The sequence below is a fragment of the Microtus pennsylvanicus genome, chromosome 22 (assembly GCF_037038515.1).
Source record: "Microtus pennsylvanicus isolate mMicPen1 chromosome 22, mMicPen1.hap1, whole genome shotgun sequence".
Classification (NCBI taxonomy): domain Eukaryota; kingdom Metazoa; phylum Chordata; class Mammalia; order Rodentia; family Cricetidae; genus Microtus; species Microtus pennsylvanicus.
The window spans coordinates 13,269,563-13,290,208 of NC_134600.1; the positions used below are offsets into that span (position 1 = coordinate 13,269,563).

A 20,646-nucleotide genomic window follows, 5' to 3' on the forward strand; every position below is an offset into this window, starting at 1 on the left:
AATTTTAAATTTGACAGAGGGTTTCATTCTGATTCCCAGGATGCCATGTATTCATGACATTAATACTGCCTGAGCATCCTGAGTCATTGAATTGCCGGTGCATGAACTTCTTCCTGCTTGATTAGCTTGCTTTTAATTTTTCACTCAATTTGACTATTTTATGGGTCTGCATGGATATGTACCATATGGGTACTTGGTCATCAGAGTGATCAAAGCTTCTCAGAAATCCTAAACTTAGAATAATAAATAATTGTGATCTTCATGTAAGTACTGACAATTGTGCCCACCTCTTTCAAGACCAGGAAGAGCTCAGTAGTACTCAGCCACATTTCCAGACCTGTGTTAATTTGTTATGACCAACATTTATATTGCTAATGTTTTCATCTGTCCATTTATAATTATTTTAAACATGAAGTACCTTTTCATAAAATGTTTGTGAGATTGTAGTATAAAATAGGACACTTCAGCTGTCTGGAAGATGAACACAGAACTGGAGTGAATGTATAATTCTTTTTAGGAACTTCAGTACACAGCTCTGAATTCTTTCTGTGTGATTTGTTTATTTCACTGATTTTTTAAGGTTTATTTAATTATTATATATACAATGTTCTGCCTATATGCCTGCCTGCAGGCCAGAAGAGGGCACCAGATCTCATTGCAGATGGTTGTGAGCCACCATATGGTTGCTGGGAACTGAACCCAGGACCTCTGCAAGAAGGATCAGTGCTCCAAACTTCCAAGCCATCTTTACAGCCCTGTTTCACTGATTTTTGCAATGGAGATAGGTGAATGTGTACTTTCACCTATCCCGGACATGATTCCATAGACTTGACTGGCACTCATCTCAGAGACAAATCTACACACCTCTGCTTTATGAGTGTTTTGCTTAAAGGCATGAGTAAACATACCCAGTTTGTCCACCATATTTTTTCTATTTTGTAATTAGTGTTTCTTCATACAATTTTCTGAGTGTACTATGTCCTGTTGATCCGTTTCCTTGGCTATCTTTATTAATAGACAGTTCTTTTGTTGGTGATATCCCATTCAAAGGGTACAAAAATAAGAGACGTGACTCTTCTATTCAATTTCCTTCTAAAGTGTCTGTCTCAGAGCTGGAGAGATGGCTCAGAGGTTAAGAGCATTGCCTGTTCTTCCAAAAGGTACTGAGTTCAATTCCCAGCAACAACATGGTGGATCACAACCATCTGTAATGAGGTCTGGTGCCTTCTTCTGGCCTGCAGGCATACAGATAGACAGAATGTTGTATACATAATAAATAAATAAATATTTTTTTTTTAAAAAAGTGTCTGTCTCTGTCATGGAATAATAGTGGGGAACACCAGAATTTGATGACTATACTGTTAAAAACTATGCATTTACAATGCTGTCACCATCATGCTTCTCTTATACACGTGAATGAAATATTTTAGAGGGCCGTGACCTATGATGATGTGCATATCAGCTTCAGTCAGGAAGAGTGGAATTTGCTGGATCCTTCCCAGAAGAATCTCTACAAAGATGTGATGCTGGAGACCTACAGGAACCTCGCTACTATAGGTGAAATTGAATTTCCTTCATGATTCAAAATAAGGGGACAAGTTTTTCTTGGTTAATGATGTTCTGTAATTTTATTTAGAAAGAATAAGAATTAGTTGAATAGAGCAGACATAATTCTAAGGGTCCCTTCATATAACAGCTTAAATACTGCACAATTGTCAATAATATAACATACATTTACTGGCATTATATTTTAGGATGCATTTGGGAAGACCATAATAGTGAAGAGCATTGTCAATTTTCTAGAAGACCTGAAAGGTAATTTTCATATACAGGCTGATAACAATGTGCCTCTCATGAAATTTTTATGTGTCTTAAAAGTTTTAGTTTAAAGCAATACTGATAATATGTAAAGTTTTATCCAATTCTCACAAATCCCTATTTTATATATGTGAAGTGCATTTGAATGACATTCTTTTAAGAAAGAAGTCAAGAAAACAATGGCTAAAAAGATATAATCTTTTGAGGCATAGCACCATGAGAGCTTTGTAGTAGATTTGCAAATAAATTTCTTTCTTGCTACTGATAATACAAAAGAATACACATTGAAGAGATTATATCTGCAAAACTTTGTACTAAACCAATAGCCCATAGTAAATCTTGTATTCCTCGTACACTTCTTGTGACTGTGCTATGTTTAGTGAAAGAAGCAGTTAGAGTTGAGTCAAGTGGCAGTTGTTTTTGAGAAACCTTGATATCTATACCACAAGACTATGAGGAAGAGCAAGTCAAACCATGAGAATTCAATGTGGAAATCTCTTATTTGTTATTCTTCTTTACTATGTATACCATACATTGCTCTTGATACAAGTGTATGAGCATAGGGATATGGAGAGATGTAGCATACCACTCTCTAAGAACAATTAGATAACCAGTAGACCCCATGTTGAGTATACTTGTTGAATTGGATTGAAGTATACAAGTAACTGGTTTTCCGCCCTCATTGTTAATACATGAACAAAATCACACTGCAAAAAAGCCCTATAAGTTCTAGAAATGTGCAAATAATTCTGAGTGTTCTAGTTTACATAGCATATGCAATATGATTCACAGTATAGGAGAAGTTATGAATATAAAAGCTCTGGGTTTATCCAGTTCTATTCATATATATATATATATATATATATATATATATATATATATATATTATCATATAGAAAAAAGATTCTGTGAAGGTAAAAAGGTAAGCCATGAAAGAAAGGAATTGACCATTGGAGGTATCTTCCACGTGGCAAAACAGTGCCTAATTAAAGAGCAAAACATGAGTTTAGACACAGTTATAAAAACTTAGTATCTGATTCCTCTTTATAATTGGAACATATTATAAAATTAATTCATACAAATGTGTAGCCACAACAGTGTATTGAATATGGTGAAGTTTTTATATGTGCCAATTATCCTTGCAGGGTTGAAAGAATTGAAGCTGGAGAAAAACTTTCAGTAGATATTCAATGTTCTGAAGCCTTCACACATGCCAGTCACCTTAAATGGAATGAAAGAACACATACTGGAGAGAAACCCCATGAATGTATTCAGTGTGGGAAGGCCTTTGCAGCTCAGAGTCATCTTCAAAACCATAAAAGAACACACACTGGAGAGAAACCCTATGAATGTAATCAGTGTGGTAAGGCCTTTGCAGTTCAGAGTTATGTTGAAATCCATAAAAGAACACATACTGGAGAGAAACCCTATCAATGTAATCAGTGTGGTAAGGCCTTTGCATGGTACACTGGTCTTCAATACCATGGAAGAACACACACTGGAGAGAAACCCTATGAATGTAATCAGTGTGGTAAAGCCTTTGCATGGCACACTGCTCTTCAATACCATGAAAGAACACATACTGGAGAGAAACCCCTTAAATGTAATCAGTGTGGTAAGGCCTTTGCTCAACACAGTAATCTTCAAACACATAAAAGATCACATACTGGAGAGAAACCATATGAATGTAATCAATGTGGTAAGACTTTTGTAGATCAGAGTAATCTTCAAAACCATAAAAGAACACATACTGGAGAGAAACCCTATGAATGTAATCAGTGTGGTAAGACCTTTGCTCGGTACAATACTCTTAAATCCCATGGAAGAACACATACTGGAGAGAAACCCTGTAAATGTAGTCAGTGTGGTAAGGCCTTTGCCCAACACAGTAGTCTTCAAAAACATAAAAGAACACATTCTGGAGAGAAACCATATGAATGTAGTCAGTGTGGTAAGGCATTTTCAGCTTTAAGTAATCTTAAAAGGCATAAAAGATCTCACCCTAGGTAGGAACTCTTTGAATGTAATCAGTGGGGTTAGAGCTTTGCACAGCACAGTGATCTTCAAAAACATAAACAAATATACAAAAGAGAGAAACTCCATGGATGTATTCAGTGTAGTAAAGCCTTTGCAGTAATCTTCAAATGCTTAAAAGTATAAGAAATAGTAATAATGAAATCAGTGTGAAGTTTATTCATCTTCAAATGCAGGAATGTACACATATAGAAGAATAACTATGAATTGAATCTGTGTGGTAAATCGTTTGTCACAATAATCTCCAAATACATTAAACCATCCAGGATAGAAACTGTGAATTTGATGAATGTAGACTTCAAAAACATTACAAAAATCATACTGATGGAGGAGATCATTGTATTGTGGTTTCTATTTTAAAGTATTTGAGGGAGTCACTAAAGTGTGCTGTATAAGTGGCAAATCCATTTAGTGAAGTTAATTTTGTGACCTTATATTACTTCTATGACTTTAGTTTATCTTCTATTCTGTCTGTACCTAGTGATAGGTATTATTCTACTGTAATGTATATAATGGAACCTCCATCATATAATTTTCCCATTGGTTATTGAAATATCAGGCCATGTTTGATGATGCTTTACTCATAAGGGTGGTGGTTTGTGCTTCTGGTTTTGATTTTCATCTTTTCACAAGTTCCCTTGAGATTTTGTTATTTGTTATTCATCTTACCTTGGATGTCAGTAGTGATTCAGGGATACATTTGAACTCATGATGCTCGTTTGTCTTACTCTTGAGTACAAGTCCAAGGGTAGATGACGAACTTCCAATGTGCTGGGTTTTCAAGAGAATTTAACAATGTAAACGTTAAAATGACTAATAAAAGAGATTATAAGAAACATTAAATAATTCATGTGTGTATTCAAAGATTTTCATTTATATGATATGGATGTAATAATGTATGAGAACCAGCAAACAACTGTGTATGTAATCAACCACAGCTTGACATTTTATAGAAAATTGAGGATAGGTTTCTAGTCTTACAAACAACAGCCCTTTCCCCCTGAGCCATTTCAGTGGTGCTCAATTTCAATTTGAAGAAACATTACAATAGGAAAATTTGTTCATTTTGAGGACTACACATTTATATATAACACTTTCTTAGAACCAAAATTATGCACCAGAAAATTGCCACATTTAGTAAAGTTCTTTGCTGCTATGTCTGACCTGGGTTCTATCTCTGGGTTATATACCATACTTCTACATATTTTCTCATATTTCTTCACTTCACAAGAAGTGCCATTGAGGTCATTTGCAGTCAAATAACTCCAAAGGTTTAATCACTAGAACTCACACAGCAGAAGTAGATCATAGACCCCTGTCGGTTTTCCTGTCAGTGCTACATACACATCATGGCACAGGTGTATTCACACAGTCACACTTCAAACATTTATAAATGGGTGGAATTAACAATGCAAAGAAAATAACCGATTACTGAGAACATATAAAATGATCCAGTCATTTAAATTATGGAGTTTTGTGAAAAGTTACTATCCATCAAAACAATGATGCACCTTTTTAAATCTTATTTTATTATTTTTTTTCTCTGACTCAATGATAAGTCCTTTAGAAACACATATTTCAACTGGACTTACAGGTGTATGGCTATAATTATAGCACACCAGAGTGTGGGTGGGCCGGATCATAGTGAGGCCAGCTTCTTCCCCATAAGAAATTCATGGCATACATGGCTATGAGAAAGTATCCTGTCTAAAAAATTCTAAAAGAAAGAGCCTATCTCAAATAATGTAACCTTTTGCTAATAAAATCTGGCTGGACTCAGATTGATTTCAACCAACCTTTTAGTATCTTTACTCACATAAAAAAATGATAACAATAACATAAGCATTATAGATATTGCATTCACATTCAATCCGTTGAATCTTTTGACAACCATCTAGAGGGCATTTATGTGCTAAGAGACAGAAGGAACAGTGGGACACCTTCACCTTCCACATTATAGTGACATATGTGGGAACTGGAGAGTTGTCTCAAAGTACTGCTTCTCTTGGGTACCCGAGTTTGGTTTATAGCCCCACAACCCAGGTGCCAGTGGTGATAAAAAGATGGTGTCTAATGCTCTTTGTCTGGAGTTACAGACTGCTGTGGGTACGTAGTATCAATGTTAGGCCCTGTGGATGAGTATCCAGTCTTCTAAGTGCTGAGTCCTCAGCCTCATGAGGATGTCATTAATAATAGTGAGGTGGGAAAGGCTGATATAATAAGTTTACCTTTTCCTCACCCTTCATGACCCAGAAGAACCAAAGATTGACAGCACCAGAATCTAACTTAGACTTGGTTCTTTTAGAATTTCTGATCATTATGCATGATCAAAAAGATAGTTTTGCTCTGTAAATCACCATCTGCCTAAGTGGTTAGATGTGCCTTTTTCTTTGTTGTTGTTAGTTTTTTGTTTTGTTTTGTTTTTCAAGACAGGATTTCTCTGTAGCTTTAAATCCTCTCCTGAAACTAGCTCTTATAGACCAGGCTGGCCTTGAAGTCACAGAGATCCACCTGCCTCTGCTTCCAAAGTGCTGGGAGTAAAGGCATATGCAACCACTGTCTAAGTTCTCATGTTCCTTTTTAAATTGTTCACAGTATAACCTTGGGCCTGAACACAAAAGAGACTTAAAAATGACATTTTATATGTTATGCAAAAATTTTTTCCAGGCTGGCTCCTCTTTTAAAAATTAACCACCCCAGATGCATGCAGTTTTTAAAGAGATTGTTTTTATTAAACTTAATTTTGTGGAATAATTTATCCAGAGGAAGGCATATTAATTCTAGAACATCAGTATCTCCAATTTATAAAAAAATGTTTCTGAATCAAAAGTTCTCATTTTGGATCAAGTACCCTTGATCCCACTCCATTGTTACCCAGGGAAATGACCTTGCTCTCATGATTAAACCAACTAAATTTCAGATTAACTCAATCACCACTCAGTCGTAAAATGACCTTTTGTATTGCAATACGTTAAAGAATACAGGAAACCACGAAGCATAGCATGAGTGTTATTTCTGATGAAAAATTTATTAAACAGTAAGAACCATTAGATCCTTGACAAGATTTGGTTAATTGTTTTGATCAAGGTATTTGGTACTTGTTGTTGGAAAGCTATTTACCTATTAATTTAATCTTGCAGCCATTTGTTCAAGTCTATTAAAATTTAAAATTAAGCAAATCGATGCTTATAAGGGAAATACCACCATTAAAGCTCCAACCACCTAGGAATGAGAAAGTAACTTCTGTCCCCATTTCTAAAGCCACATTTAGAATTGTGGTTGATTGATGGGGCTGGAGAGATGACGCTGTGGGTAAGAATACTGACTGTTCTTCTAGAGGACCGAAGTTCAATTTTCAGCACCTACATGGAACCTCACAACTGTGTTTAGCTCCAGGTCTAGGGGACATGACACCATCACACAGACATACATGCAAATGTAACACGAATGCACATAAAATAAAAATAAATCAACTGGCCGGGTGGTGGTGGTGCACGCCTTTAATCCAAGCACTCGGGAGGCAGAGGCAGGTGGATCTCTGTGATTTCGAGATCAGAGAATCCCTGTCTCAAAAAAAAAAGACATGAAGATGGAGCTAGGAACTCATTTTATTGCAATGACAGGAAAGAGAATTGGATCGGATGCAGGGGTGATTTATAAATCTAGTGACATGGAACTCATGAGGTATTTTGAATTTATTAATGTGGAAAAGTATGGAGGAAGCAAGTATAACACCTCTGCTTCTGGCTGGACCTGCCATGGATGGTTCTACAACAGGAAGGAAAAAGATGGGCACAGAAACTAATGATATAATACAGAAAATGAATGAGAAATTCAATAAAGTCATAATATGATTCTTTAGAAAATGGTAATCAAATCCTAAACTTTGAGAAAATAAGAGTCATGTTCTTAGAATCAGAAAAGGAATGGGAGAAAATACACCAAATTTTGTTTTTTCGAGACAGGGTTTCTCTGTGGTTTTGGAGCCTGTACTGGAACTAGCTCTTTAGACCAGGCTGGTCTCGAACTCACAGAGATCCACCTGTCTCTGCCTCCCAAGTGCTGGGATTAAAGGCGTGCGCCACCACCGCCCGGCCAGAATAACAATCATAAAATAATACTGAAACATGTTATAAAAGATGAAAACCTAAAAGTGTTAACAATGTTTTTACCATGAAGTGAAATATGACAGGCATGAAGAGTCAAATCTCTCATGTGTTCACTTGTATGTTTTGCTTAAAATTTCCCTTAGAAGTTGGTGGTATAATTATGGCTAGCAAAAGATTGTGAGTGGTCATCAGGAAGGTAGATAGAAGGTGGTTACAAGGAATATTTTTTTGAAATAGAAAGATGGTTACAACTAATATATCATGGAAGCAACACACTTAACAATAGCCACAAATAATATAAAATATTGTGGAATAACTCTAAAAATGGAAGGCGTGTATGATAAGAACTTTACACTTTGGAAGAAAGAAAATGGATAGAGAGACCAGAGAATGGGAATATCTCTCATGCCCTTTGGTAGGTTGAAATTAATGTAGTAAAAATGAAAATCTTTCCAAAAGCAATTCAACTGGTTCAATACCATTCCCATGTAAATCTCAACAAAATTTTTCACAGACCTTAAAAAAATACTCACCTTCATATAGAAAAGCAAAAAACCCACAGCATAAATCCAACCACAGTGAATCATAAAATAAGAGAATGTGGGAAGTATTTTGAGTTCATTCGCACAGGAGACTATTTTCTAAATATAACCCCAGTAGCACAGACAAAGAGAGTAATAATTAATAAATGGGCCCTCCTGATACTGAGAAATTTCTGTGAACCAAAGGACATGATCAATAATACAAAAAAGGCAGCCTATAAAATGGGAAAAGATCTTCACCTACCCCCCACTGGACAGAGGGAGGACTGATCTCCAAAACATACAAAGAACTAAAAAAAAAAGGTCACCAAAAGAAAAAATAATGCAATAAAAAATGGGGTACAGACCTAAACTAAGAACTCTCAATGCATGAATCTAAATTGCCTGAGAGACACATAGGGAAATTTCCAACATCCCTAGCCATTAGAGAAATGAACATTGAAACAACTCTGAGATTCCATCTTACATCTGTTAACAATAGCCAAGATCAAAAACACTGATGACAACTTAAGCTAGAGAGGATGTAGGGGTTAAGGGAACACTCCTGCATTGCTTATGGGAGTGCAAACTTGTACAGCCACTTTGGATATTAGTATGGTGATTTGGAAGCAAACCACCTGGTGATGGGGCATGCCTTTAATCCCTGCACTTGGGAGGCAGAGACAGGCAGATCTCTGTGATTTTGAAGCCAGCCTGGTTTACAAGACTTAGTTCCAGGACAAGCTCCAAAGCTACAGAGAAATCGTGTCCTAAAACAACAACAACAACAAAAAAAGACAGAAAATAAGGTACCAACCTATCTCAAAACACGGCAGTACCAGTTTTGGGTATGGACCCAATGGATGCTCAGATGCTCAACCATACTACAAGGACAAGTGCTCAACTATGTTCACAGCATCATTATTTGTCACAGCCAGAACCTGAAAACAACCCCTCCACTGAAGAGTTGATAAAGAAATTATGGTACATTTACAAAATGGAGTACTACACAGTGGGTAAGAATAATGAATCTTGAAATTTATGGGCAAATTACTGGATCAGAAATCATATGAGAGTGAGTTAACCCAGACCCAGAAAGACAAAATATGTTCTCACTCCTAAGTGGCTTTTAAATATAAAGCAAAGGACAAACATCTTACAATTCACAATGCCAGAGAACATAGACAACAAAAAGGAAAATAAGAAATACATACATAGATCTATTCTACATAGGACATAGAGAAAAACAATATCTGAGTAAAGATGGAGAATGTGGATCATGGGAGAAGGAGAGTGGAGAGGAAAGGAGAGTAGTGGAAAAATATATAGTTGCAAAAAACAGTTAAAAAATCCTTGCTACACAGAAAATCATGGGTGAATTATCCAAAGTGATAGTCATAAATGAATATCAGAAATATGGAACTTTGCTTAATTATGTAGCTGAATAAAATAACTCCTCATGTTAAGGCAAACTGATTTATGACATCTGCTTAAAAATAATCCACACATATTTTGCAACAGAAAATTGAAGATTCTGGGCTGGAGAGATGGCTCAGTGGTTAAGAGCATTGCCTGCTCTTCCAAAGGCTCTGAGTTCTGTCTGAGTGTATGTCTGCTGCCCTCTTCTGGCCTGCAGACATACACGCAGACAGAATATTGTATACATAAGAAAGAAAGAAAGAAAGAAAGAAAGAAAGAAAGAAAGAAAGAAAGAAAAAGAAAGAAAAAAAGAAAGGCAAAAAAATATTTAAAAAAAAGAAAATTGAAGATTCTGCTTTTGTTGCCACAGACTTTCCAGGTTAATATTATGTCCTTCTGGGTTCTTTGATTGACTTCAAAACTATATATAGTTATAGTTTTCTTTAGTTATGGTGTGTGTAAATTAGATATAAAAGTTGAGACTCACAAAGGTAGGATAGATGATGGATAGATGATATACATTAATTTTCCAAATGTAAATTGACTAAATATTGTAACTATAATTAAACCAATTAAAATGCCTATGTTTTATTAAGCACAGCACTCTTGAGTGGCTGAGACAGAAAACCTGGGTACACATGCCAACCTAGGACTATGGGTGCTTCCTCCAGAAGCTCACTTAAATACCCTGTTGGAGTGGTTTTGACCCTCCCTTTAGGAGAGTTCAGGACCTGGCATGCTGGGATTTGGAGTCCAAACCAATGAAACTCCCAAGCTGTTGTCTGTGTTGGATGCCAGGGGCTAGGGTGATGCTCCCAACTTAACATTCCAGACTCTTTGGATATAGGGGTGACAGAAAGTTGAGATGATAATTTAGGATCTCTTTGGAAAAAAGGGTATGAACTCAAGTCTGGCTAATTCCTCTGGGCATGGGATGGCATGGGCGGGGCAGAGTTGAAAGCTGGTGGGTATAGAAAGGCATTCTGTTCACTATCATCCCGGAAATGACAGGCACCAGCTTCTTGAGGGAGGTAAGGAGGCAAGTGTCTAGGAGAAAAAAATATTGTTATTCCTGGCCCTATAAAATGGAGCTATCCATGGGATTTGACACAATAGCAGGTGAAACCAGATTTTAGTTGGCAGGTGTTCTTAATCCAGAGGAATTGTAGGTGTCCTTGATCTAAGAAAGCTGGTACCAATGGTAAAGTCCTAGGATCTGGTATAGTTGCTTTTGGCATTGCCCTCAGAATGCCGTGTAGGTTGGTTTCTAGTTAGGTAGCAGGAATTACCTACAAAATATGCTTAAAACTGGCTGGGGTTAGTGTAACAGTAAAACAATTAAAAATTAAAAACCCTGGATTTTACCAGACATTATTCTGATGTAGCAATAGAATCTTTCCAGGAACCTGTAAGAAAACTGGAACAGATTTTATGTCTTGGTGTAATAGCAACAGACTAGTGCTTCCAGTTAGAAGGCAATTAAAGGAAATTGGGAACTATGAACCTCTGAAGATTGAAGCCTGTTAAACCTGGACTCTGAAGCCTGTTAAAGAAGAGCACGGGATCCCTGTGAGTTCGAGACCAGCCTGGTCTACAAGAGCTAGTTCCAGGACAGGCTCCAAAACCACAGAGAAACCCTGTCTCGAAAAACCACCCCCCCCCCAAAAAAAAGAGTACATTGAGTTGTCAAATGCCTTTAGACAGATCTGGGAAAAATTAATGAGCAAAAATAAAACAGCTTTTTGCTATCAGGCAATCGCAAATCTTCTCCTTGTCCTTGGAGAACATTAGTCTTAGAAGCATGCTTGCTATTAGCTGCTGTGTGTGAGAGGCCCAAAGTTTTTCCTGCGAGGGAGAAGATTTAATCTAACTGTCTTGCTAAGATGAGGGGATCAATTCCCTGGGTGAAGCATCCAGGAGGCTGGAGTGGTAAAATGTCTCTTTTTGCTTCTGTGTGCGTGATTTTGCCACACCCTGAGCAAGTCTGGAGACAGCAGGTCTTCTGTCTTCTTGAAGAAGCCATAGGGTGCTACAAAATCTGGCATGTCTGTGTGTGAGAAGCTCTTGTTGTTCAAATGCCATAATCTCAGATCTCTAAAGACACTTGAGAGCCAGGTATTTTATTTTTTTTTAAACATTTATTTATTATGTATACAATATTCTGTCTGTGTGTATGGCCGCAGGCCAGAAGAGGGCACCAGACCCCATCACAGATGGTTGTGAGCCACTATGTGGTTGCCGGGAATCGAACCCAGGACCTTTGGAAGAGTAGGCAATGCTCTTAACCTCTGAGCCATCTCTCCAGCCCCCGAGCCAGGTATTTTAAACTGGGCATATAAGCTAAATGTTTAGAGCTGTTATAATTTGGAAGCGCACATGTACATAAAACTTATGTTTTGAGTCCTTGTTATTCATGCCACAGCTGTGGCTGACAAGGCTGAGTGTCTGGCCTATGCTGTGGCTTAGGGACAGGGCGCATCATCAGAGTCATGTCAGAGCCCATCTGCTGGGCTTATGGGGTGGCATGAGAGTGCTGTCTGTGAACAAGCAGGAGGGGAAACAGAAGTTGGGGCAGGACAGAAAGGCACTGGAGAACCAGGTCCCAACTGCGAGGAGGCAGCCAAGTGGGAGGGTGCTAAATGGAAGTTAGGGCACAACAAGAGATCTGACCTTGACTAAGCACACGGAGAGAGATGGAAGTGGAGACAGGATGAGAGAACTGTTTACAGACAAGGCCAAACACAGAGCCTGAGCACCCGAACATAGGACAAGAGAGTCTTCTGGGAATGAGCAGACAAAGAAAGGCAGAAATAGGGGTGGGGCCAACTGCTTGGTTGCATGGTAGCAAATAAACAGAGAAAGAAAAGCAGAAGGGGGGGGTAAGAATGAGGGTGCACTTAGAAAAACTTGCATTTTGGGCGAAATTCCTTTAAGTTGGATAGTCTCAAAAAAAAATCTGCAAATGCCTGCTTAACGGCATTTTTGAAATTGGCTAGGGATCACAAGAAACCCACTTTAAATGCAGGCCTGTGACTCAAGGCCATTGCCGTGCATCCACTGGACTGGCGTTGAGTCAGGAAACAGGGGTACATGAGAAATTGGCCAGGGACATCTCCTTCCCAAATCGCATCTCAGCAAGAGGCCTGCCTCTGCCGCATGTGTGTGCCAGGCTTTTGGCATGTCTGAGTCTTCAGCAAAAGCCTGAAAAGTGAATGGGTCACCCCAAATCTCTACCTGCATGCAGTTTCAAAAGGGGAACTCACCAAGTAAAGGCAACGTGCTTGGTGGAGTACGTGCACAGGAAGGGCATTTTCAGGCTGGGGAGATGGCTCAGTGGTTAAGAGCATTCCCTGCTCTTCCAAAGGTCCTGAGTTCAATTCCCAGCAACCACATGGTGGCTCACAACCATCTGTAATGAGTTCTGGTGCCCTCTTCTGGCCTGCAGACACACACAGAGACAGAATATTGTATACATGATAAATAAATAAAAAAAAAAGAAGGGCATTTTCCAGCATTGTCCTGGGACCTGAGTCCACAGGAAAAACTGAACCTCCTTGGTGGTACCTCCATGTTAGGAAAAATTCTAAGACAAGCCACTCACTTTGCTGTCACACAAAAGTACAAATAAAACAGATTATATCAAATGAAAATGTCCATGGTTTATTAAGTGCAATGCTCTCGGGTGGCTGAGGGCATGGCAGAGGAGACAGAAAATGGGGGAGCACATGTAAAGCCAGGATCACTTGTTCCTCCCTAGAAACCCCCTTAAATACCCTGTTGGAGGGGTCAGAACCTGGCATGCTGGGATTTGGAGTCCAGACCAATGCAACTCCCAGGCCATGGATCTGGGATTAATGTCAGGGGCTAGGATGACACTCCCAACTTAACAATAATGTAGAACTGTAGGATTAGTGATATAAAAAATTTACCAATGCTTAGGAAAGAGTTAAGTGTCATAAGGTAGAATAGAGCTCAGAATCGACTGCATCTGAACACTCAAAAGATAAGAATATGTTAATCAGGGCTGTTAGAGATAAGAATGCTTGGGTACACATTGTTTACCAGGATTGTCCAGTGGCTACAAACCATTATAAAGAAGCCATCACTGATTTAAAACCAGTCACTTTGCCCACCCCCATATCAAAGAATAGACCTCTAACAAGCTGCTCAATGAGGCATTACAGGGTCACAACCAATCTTAAGGCCGATTAGCCGTAAAGTTCCAGTTTTCTTTTTGAGAAAAACATAGTTCTGCCAGATGGACAATATGACAGCAGGTGACATGTGTTTGAAATGTAAAACACTGTTGTGTGAAGGACTGGCCTGATCAATCAAAAATTTTATTTTGGACCTCAGGCAGGGAAGAGGTATAATCTTGGGAGACCTAGTATAATTTGGAACCTAAGCCTTGTGAGTTTCAGGAAGGACCTGATGTATTGATAATAAAACTGAGCTCCTTCAGTAAAACTAGGAATATACTTTGGAGAGCTGGTAATGTTCTGGTGTCAAGTCCTTTGTGGAGGAGTTGCTTCAGATCTTGAGAAAACAGTTCTTTCCCCTATATGGAGCTATGGTTATCAGCTCAAGGCAACTATGCACTTAGTAAATATTTAAAAATACCCTGTGTACCTCTTGTGTAGAGTTGTTGAACTAGCCTCCTCCTAAACTTGTCTCATTGTGTGATAGTTTCTATTGACTTCATATAATTCATATAATTCTTCCATTTCCTTCTTGGAAGTAGTATGCAAAAATGATAATATTTTCTTTCTTTCCTTCTTTTCTTCTCTCTTCTTCTTCTTCTTCTTCTTCTTCTTCTTCTTCTTCTTCTTCTTCATTTTTGTTTTTTCAAGATAACTTTTCTCTGGGACAGTCCTGACTATCCTGTAACTCACTCTGTGTACCAGCTGGGCCTTGAACTCACTGACAACCACATGGTTCTTCACCCTGAGTCTTGAGATTAAATGTGTGCGCCACCAATGCCAAGCAAGATGCTATTTTTCTTAAGAAGGTTAATAGGGGTGGGATGTATCTTCTGCAATACTTCCCCACCCTATCTTTTTACTTTTTACTTGTCCTGTCTTTCTCATCCATTGTGATCTTCACATTAAAACCCTGTCAGTGCATCTTGAATTTTGCATGCAAATGGATGGAAATACAAAACACTTTACTGAGTGAGGTAACCCAGACCCAAAAAGAGGAAAATCACTCATAAGTGGATTCTAGCAATAAATACAGGACATTGAGCCTATAATTCATGATCCTAGAGAAGTTAAATAAGAAGGTGAACCCAAGGAAAAACATATAGTTATCCTCCTGGATATTGGAAGTGGACAAGATTTCTGGGCAGGGGTTGGAAGCACAGGGGTGGGGGTGGGGTGGGGATAAGGGGAGATGAGGAGAAAGAAGGGAGAAGGGAAGGATGGGAAGAGCTTGAGGGAATGGGATGGTTGGGATGGAGGAGGGGTGGATGTGGGAGCAGGGAAGTAGATATTTTAATAAAGGAAGCAATTTTAGGGTTGGCAAGGGACTTGACTCTAGAGGGGTTCCCATGTATCCAAGGAGATGTCCCCAACTTGTTCCTGGGGCAGCAGAGGAGAGGGTGCCTGAATTGGCCTTGTCTTATAGCCACACTAATGAATATCTTGCGTATTATCATAGAACCTTCATCTGGCAATGGATGGACATAGAGACAGAGACCCACATTGGAGCACTGGACTGAGCTCCCAAGGTCCAAATGAGGAGCAGGAGGGAGAACATGAGCAAAGAAGTCAGGGCTGTGAGGGGTGCACCCACCCACTGAGACGGTGGGACTGATCTAATGGGAGATCACCAAGGCCAGTTGGAATGGAACTGATGGAGCATGTAATCAAACTGGACTCTCTGAATGTGGCTGATGGTGGAGGCTCACTGAGAAGCCAAGGACAATGGCACTGGGTTTTGATTCTACTACATGGATGGGCTTTGTGGGAGCCTAGTCTGTTTGGATGCACACCTTCCTGGAGTTTGAGTCTCTATCTCTTTTCTCTAGTGAACCATGTCTATGCCTAACAGCAGCCTTTGAAGTCTTCAAAAGAATGATGACTCCCCATAAGGAAGATTCCACCAGGACTATGATAACAGCACAAAGCTGAAAAACACCACCTAAAGATCTTATTTGGAATATAAACTGCTCAGGAAGATTTTGAGGTACCTAGCTGAGGTGACCCAGCCTCTCAGGCTACTTTAGCTAGGGCTTGAGACAATTCCTACACTGTCCCCTTACACAGAGACTGGACATACAGTGATGTAGCTACCACTCTTAAAATGTGATGATTAACCCACATTTTTAAGGATCCCATGAAAATGCCATCACCCCCAGGCAGCAGGAAATAAACATTTAAGAACAAAACAGTCACATTCCCAAGTAGATGAGTGATGTGGAATGTTCTTTTGTATATGTGTTGCTTTAATTAGTTGATGAATACTGCTCTTTTAGCCAATGGTTGAGCAGAGTAAAACCAGGCAGGAAATCTGAACAGAAATATAGAGAGACAGTAGGTCGGGTCAAGCGGACACCAGTCAGGTGCCAAGGAAAAAAGACATGTAGAAAATGAGGTATTGGGGCTGGAGAAATGGCTCAGTGGTTAAGAGCACTAACTGCTCTTCCAGAGGTCCTGAGTTCAATTCCCAGCAACCACATGGTGGCTCACAGCCATCTATAATGAGACCTGGCGCCCCCTTCTGGCCTGCGGGCACACATGGAAGGAATGCTGTACACATAATAAATAAATCTTAAAAAAATAAGAAAATGAGGTATTGCGATGGCTATATGACTATACATAGACTAATAGAAATGGGCTAATTTAAGATGTGAGAGTTAACAGAAATATGCCTGAGTTATTGACCAAACTGTGTTGAAATTAATATAGTCACTGTGATTATTCAGTCATAGGTGTCCGGAAATTGAAAGTGCAGTGCTGTTTATAGTGGGGCAGGTGGTTTTTGGTGTCCAATGGATTATATATTATTAAAGTGGGAGGGAAATGGAACCCACAGCATTCAGTCTCAGGATTCATGGAGACAGGTCTTTTGCATTTGAATCTAAGAGTTCTATAGAGGTAAAAGAGCTTTATAGTGATTGGCTCCTTTATTTCTCTCATCTTTCTCAATATCTGACTATGGCTTTTTATTTTGGGGAACAATTGGAATTTGTGCTACAGTGATATGTAAAATAAATTTTATTAAATTTTGATTAAAATTTTATCAATCCATTAACTTCCAAAAAGCCAACAAAACTCTCTTGTTCTTGTTGTTTTTTAGAGTCTAACATCATTATTATCCCATCCTTTAAACGCTTTTTTTTTTTTTTTGATTTTTCAAGACAGGGTTTCTCTGTGGCTTTGGAGCCTGTCCTGGAACTAGCTCTGTAGACCAGGCTGGTCTCAAACTCACAGAGATCTGCCTGCCTCTGCCCTCAAAATGCTGGGATTAAAGACGTGCGCCACCATCGCCCGGCAAAAGCTTTTTTTTTTTTTAATCTACCAAGACAGCTTTCTTTATTAAAGGGGAAATTGAGACAACTGTTATTGCTGAATTATTTGGATATCTGATAGAAACACGCCCTAAAATCTGATTGGAAGATCTTTGGTACCTCCTATGGTCAACTCTGGTTCTAATTTTATCTTCAGCTTTAGCAACTAAAGCATACACACATACCTCTAAAAATCACCTTAGTTGAGATGATACTAGAATAAGATACTTGCATTTAGCAAGTGATGTTGATTTCCATTCAGTATGTTTATTCAGTTTACTTATTTATTTATTTTGGTTTTTCGAGACAGGGTTTCTCTGTGGTTTTGGAGCCTGTCCTGGAACTAGCTCTTGTAGACCAGGCTGGTCTCGAAATCACAGAGATCTGCCTGTTTCTGCCTTCCGAGTGCTGGGATTAAAGGCGTGCACCACCACCGCCCGGCCAGTTGATTTATTTTTATTTTATGTGCATTCGTGTTACATGTGCATGTTTGTCTGTGTGATGGTGTCATGTCCCCTAGACCTGGAGCTAAACACAGTTGTGAGGTTCCATGTGGGTGCTGACAATTGAACTTGGGTCCTCTAGAAGAGCAGTCAGTATTCTTTTTTTTTTAATATTTATTTATTTATTATGTATACAATATTCTGTCTGTGTGTATGTCTGCAGGCCAGAAGAGGGGACCAGACCTCATTACAGATGGCTGTGAGCCACCATGTGGTTGCCGGGAATTGAACTAGAACCTTTGGAAGAGCAGGCAATGCTCTTAACCACTGAGCCATCTCTGCAGCCCAACAGTCAGTATTCTTACACACAGCGTCATCTCTCCAGCTCCATCAATCAACTACAATTCTAAATGTGGCTTTGGAAATGGGGACAGAAGTTACTTTCTCATTCCTAGGTGGTTGGAGCTTTAATGGTGGTATTTCCCTTTTAAGCATCGATTTGCTTAATTTTAAATTTTAATAGACTTGAACAAATGGCTGCAAGATTAAATTAATAGGTAAATAGCTTTCCAACAACAAGTACCAATTACCTTGATCAAAACAATTAACCAAATCTTGTCAAGGATCTAATGGTTCTTACTGTTTAATAAATTTTTCATCAGAAATAACACTCACGCTGTGCTTCATGGTTTTGTATTCTTTAATGTATGGCAATACAAAAGGTCATTTTATGACTGAGTGGTGATTGAGTTAATCTGAAATTTAGTTGGTTTAACCATGAGAGCAAGGTCATTTCCCTGGGGAACAATGGAGTGGCATCAAGGGTACTTGATCCAAAATGAGAACTTTTGATTCAGAAACATTTTTTTATAAATTGGAGATACTGATGTTCTAGAATTAATATGCCTTCCTCTGGATAAATTATTCCACAAAATTAAGTTTAATAAAAAAATCTCTTTAAAAACTGGTTAATTTTTTTTTTTTTTTTTGGTTTTTCGAGACAGGGTTTCTCTGTGGCTTTGGAGCCTGTCCTGGAACTAGCTCTGTAGACCAGGCTGGTCTCGAACTCACAGAGATCCGCCTGCCTCTGCCTCCCGAGTGCTGGGATTAAAGGCATGCGCCACCACCACCCGGCAAACTGGTAAAATTTTAAAAGAGGAGCGAGCCAGACTGGAAAAAAATTTTGCATACCATATAAAATGTCATTTTTAAGTCTCTTTTGTGTTCAGGCCCAAGGTTATACTGTGAACAATTTAAAAAGGAACATGAGAACTTAGACAGTGGTTGCATATGCCTTTACTCCCAGCACTTTGGAAGCAGAGGCAGGTGGATCTCTGTGACTTCAAGGCCAGCCTGGTCTATAAGAGCTAGTTTCAGGAGAGGATTTAAAGCTACAGAGAAATCCTGTCTTGAAAAACAAAACAAAACAAAAAACTAACAACAACAAAGAAAAAGGCACATCTAACCACTTAGGCAGATGGTGATTTACAGAGCAAAACTATCTTTTTGATCATGCATAATGATCAGAAATTCTAAAAGAACCAAGTCTAAGTTAGATTCTGGTGCTGTCAATCTTTGGTTCTTCTGGGTCATGAAGGGTGAGGAAAAGGTAAACTTATTATATCAGCCTTTCCCACCTCACTATTATTAATGACATCCTCATGAGGCTGAGGACTCAGCACTTAGAAGACTGGATACTCATCCACAGGGCCTAACATTGATACTACGTACCCACAGCAGTCTGTAACTCCAGACAAAGAGCATTAGACACCATCTTTTTATCACCACTGGTACCTGGGTTGTGGGGCTATAAACCAAACTCGGGTACCCAAGAGAAGCAGTACTTTGAGACAACTCTCCAGTTCCCACACATGTCATTATAATGTGGAAGGTGAAGGTGTTCCACTGTTCCTTCTGTCTCTTAGCACATAAATGCCCTCTAGATGGTTGCCAAAAAATTCAACGGCTTGAATGTGAATGGAACATCTATAATGCTTATGTTATTGTTATCACAGTTTTTCTTGTGTGAGTAAAGATAACAAAAAGTTGGTTGAAATCAATCTGAGTCCAGCCAGATCTTATTCACAAAAAGTTACATAATTTTACATAGACTCTGTTAGAATTTCTGAGACAGGATACTCTGTCATAGCCATGGATGCCATGAATTTATTATGGGAAAGCTGGTCTCACTAAGATCAGGACCACCCACACTCTCATGTGCTGTATTTATAGCGATACATCTGTAAGTCCAGTTGAAATATGTGTTTTTAAAGGACTTATCATTGAATCAGAGAAAAAATAATAATAAAATTTAAAATGGAGCATTACTGTTTTGATGAAGAGTAATGGTTCTTGAAATTCTATACTTTAAATGGCCAAAACATTTCATATGTTTTCAAGAATGGGTTATTCGCTTTGCATTGTTAATTCCATCTGTTTAAAAATATTGAAGCGTGACTGTGCGAATACACCTGTGCCATGATGTGTATGTAGCACTGACAGGAAAACCGACAGGGGTCTATGATCTACTTCTGCTTTGTGAGTTCTAGTGATTAAACCTTTGGAGTTATTTGACTGCAAATGACCTCAATGGCACTTCTTGTGACGTGAGAAAATATGAGAAAAATTGTAGAAGTATGGTGCATAACCCAGAGATAAAACCCAGGTCCGACTTAGCAGCAATGAACTCTACTAAATGAGGCAATTTTCTGGTGTATAATTTTGGTCCTAAGAAAGTGTTATAAATAAATGCATAGTCCTCAAAGTGAACAAATTTTCCTGTTGTAATATTT

General features: G+C 38.7%; 1 long non-coding RNA gene across 1 annotated transcript; it reads left to right on the forward strand.

The window, feature by feature from the left end:
- The first annotated feature begins 1,435 nt into the window (after positions 1–1,435).
- Positions 1,436–3,026, forward strand: LOC142839981 (uncharacterized). Its single transcript, XR_012908863.1, has 3 exons — positions 1,436–1,557; positions 1,755–1,815; positions 2,964–3,026. It is a non-coding gene; the product is annotated as an uncharacterized LOC142839981 (long non-coding RNA).
- Positions 3,027–20,646: the final 17,620 nt, after the last annotated feature.